The 3333-nt window shown below is 39.9% G+C and overlaps 2 pseudogenes; both read right to left on the bottom strand.

Annotated features, from left to right (window-relative positions):
• Positions 1-251: 251 nt before the first annotated feature.
• On the bottom strand, positions 252-787 carry LOC133096598 (serine/arginine-rich splicing factor 3-like; annotated as a pseudogene).
• A 219-nt stretch (positions 788-1006) lies between these two features.
• LOC133096597 (DNA (cytosine-5)-methyltransferase 1-like) lies at positions 1007-2059 on the bottom strand (annotated as a pseudogene).
• Positions 2060-3333: the final 1274 nt, after the last annotated feature.

Below are 3333 nucleotides of genomic sequence, written 5' to 3'. Positions count from 1 at the left end.
GTTAGAGTTTTATTATCAGTCTAGGCAAGACTAAAAATTCAAAGCAAATTCAATTTTGCTTAAGGGAACATTGTAAAGTAACAATTCTTCATATTACATGCCTCATGTGATCCATTTCAAACCATAGAGAATTACACCTTTATGTGTCACTGTTCCAAGAGACAAACAAATGTGAACAGCTAAAACATTTTAAAAATGCACCAAGCTTATGAAGTCTTAAACAAAACTTGAATTTTCTGTACATACACCTGTCAAATGAAGTTATTTCCTGTGCACCACTCCTCTTGCAAAGTGGTCTTCTGTTCCCTTTCATTTGACCTAGATCGGCTAGGAGACCTAGAGAAAGATCGGGACGGCTTGTGATTTCTTTCCAGGGACAGTGATCTCTCTCTTCTCCTATCTCTAGAAAGGGACCTGCTCTGGCTGCGGGAGAAGCTTCTCTGTCTTGGAGATCTGTGGCGAGGTGGAGGACTCCTCCTCCGATAATCACCTCGTGGGTGATGACCCCAAGGAGGTGGCCACGATTTCGACTTCTCTTTTCCCCATTCGACAGGTCCACTCTTACTCGGCAGCCACATAGTGTTCTCCCATCTAGTTCTCGGACAGCATCGGCTGCATCTTGGGGATCTTCACATTCAACAAAAGCGAAGTCAGGAGGGTTTCTAGCAACCCACACACCGGAGTGGTCCATAATAGCCTACAGCTCGTTCCAATTCAGTCTTGTTCCATTGTTTCCAAGATTACCTACATAAACTTTACACTCCAATGGACAGGAATCACGATGCATTTCGAGATCTCGGGTTAGAAACGCGGAGGCTCAGATCCACACACCCTTGGCTGGGTCTTCCCGGTCCCCTCCCGCGTGGCACCCGCAGATGCTCTCGCACACCCGTCGTCCGCGAAATGGCCTGGCAGGCGGATTCTTAACCACTGCGCCACCAGGGAAGCCCAGTGGTGATGTTTAGGAAGAGACTCCTCTCCTTTTAGCAGCACTTCTGTAGATATTTCAGTAGTATATCTGGGATCTGTTTATCTTTGCATCCTCATCTTTCTCATCAGAAACTTGTGGTTTTACTCTTTCAGGTTCTTTTCCTTCTGGTGTCTGTTTGCTAGCTAGATCTTTGGGTTCACTTCTGTGCCTCTTTTCATCTTCGTCTTCTCCTTCATTCATTTCAGCCTGAGCTCCTCCGGGCCTCGCATCTCTGTCTGGCTCCTCCTTAGATTTCTGTTTAGATGTTAGTCCTTCGGTTTGACTTCTGAGTCTCTTTTCTTCCTGGAGGTGACCAGGCTTTACTTGATCATCTCTTTCTTCTTCTTCCACGTGTGTTCCTGGTCTTACTCTTCCCGGTTCTTCTGCAGGGAGCGGTCCAGCAACTCGCTCTCTGGATGCAACTCTACATCTCTTTTCCTCCTGGTCTTTTTTCGTCTTCATCGACAGAATCATCTGATTTTGCTTTTTCAGGGTCTTCCTCAGGTTTCCATTTGGCAGGGCCCCTTGTGAAATGAGATGTGATGGTGGTCTGCCTGGTAGTTTGCCTTGTAATCCTGGGGCTACATGAGACTTCAGCTGATTCTGTTTCTCCATCGGACTTGCTTCTCCTGGGCATGCAAAGTTTGGAAACAGGTCTGGGGGACTAGTTTTTCTCTGCTATTTCCACTCTGCGCTCCTCACCACTTGTCTGGCTCCCGTTTTCTAGACATCCATTCACTTCCTGACTGAAAGCATGAGCTCCGTTCTCAAGGACAAATCTTTATTTAAACGGGATTTGACTTTAGCCCGGTAGCCCTCCTCTGATAATTCTTCTTTATGTAATTTGGTTTCCAAGTCACATAACTGATTCTTTATTTCTGTCTGCAGAAATTTAGGCAAGAGATTCCATTTCTCCTACACGCATTCCTTTTCTGTTAAACTATCTCTTTCCAAATCTTTGAGCCGGATGGTCGCGATGATTTCGTGAGCAGCATCGTGGGGTCTGTCGTAGACCGGCAGCGGCCACGGGTAGATGGCGGGCTCGGCTCCCACGGGCGACTTGAGCCTCAGCTCCAGCTTCTCCCCCATGTCTGCGGGCGGCCACCACACCATGCCAGTCGGGAGGTTGGCGGAGGGGCGGGGCCTTTCACTCAATTTTAACCTGGAATATTTGTCATTTTTTTGGTTTTGCTTTGTGAGCATTTTCAAAGACAGAAATTTATTGTTTACAATAAATTAAGCAAATGATTTTTCTAGTTAATTGCTTTGATTTTATACTGTTTGTAATTTTTTTGCACACAGACAACCAATGTTAATTTTTATGTAGTTAAAACAATTACTGTTTTCCTTAATGGTTTCTACTTGTCTACTTATGCAGTTATTCTTAAAAAGGCCATATATATATAATACTAATTTTGCTTAATCATAAATACTCTCTTCAATCATCTGGCTTAAGTTCAACTAAATTTTTCCATACACAATGTTGCCATTCTTTTAACTGTTTACTTACTCCTAATATGTACAATCTTGCTGGATATTGAACATCACATTATTATAGCTTTTATTGAAACTATTTATTTATTGAACACTTACATTGAACCAGGTTCAAAATTGCTCAAAATTCAATTAAAAATCTCCATAAACTATGAAGTATGCAGTAAAATTCCATTTCACAAATAAGAAAGCACAGAATCAGATTAAATAATTTAAATAGTTGAAAGAAGTTTTGATATCAAGTGTATTTAATTGTGTTTTGTTAAACACAAATACTGCTTTTTAAAGTTGTTTTAGGAACTTTTTAAAAAATCTATAAATGGATGAATAAAAAAGTAAAATAATTCTAATGATGTATGCTATAATTTATTCAGTTAAGTCTTTTTTTTTAGTCTAACACTCTAATTCTTCCCACCAAACATAAGGAATTGCCTTGAATGCCATACGCCTAAAGTTCCACACTAATTTTTAACATTAACCAAATAAATCTGTCAATAAATTATCAAATTAGAAAGAATGTTCCCACATTGTATGATAATTTACCATAAACACAATTATTAAAAAAATATAGTAAAGTTTGGAGGGCAGATTTTGCATAGAGCCTATTATTCTATAGTGCATAGTTTGTAAGCAAATAAGATTTGTTAAATCAGTGAATATGGAAGCATTAATGACTTTATTAATTTACCTAGAATACACCATTCTGAGAAAACCAAATTCAGTTTTGACCCTTTACTCTCAATGAACATAGGTAATTTTAAGTGAATAAATTAAAATAAGTCAGTGTTAAATACTAGGATATCATTTGTTTATTGGAGACTGTTGATCCAATTCCTTTCTCCTTTGTATCTGCAAAGCACCATTTCAGT

This window comes from Eubalaena glacialis, chromosome 8 (genome assembly GCF_028564815.1).
Source record: "Eubalaena glacialis isolate mEubGla1 chromosome 8, mEubGla1.1.hap2.+ XY, whole genome shotgun sequence".
Taxonomy (NCBI): domain Eukaryota; kingdom Metazoa; phylum Chordata; class Mammalia; order Artiodactyla; family Balaenidae; genus Eubalaena; species Eubalaena glacialis.
The sequence above is the reverse complement of the archived record's forward strand: the minus strand, read 5'-3'. Positions and strand labels throughout refer to the sequence as shown.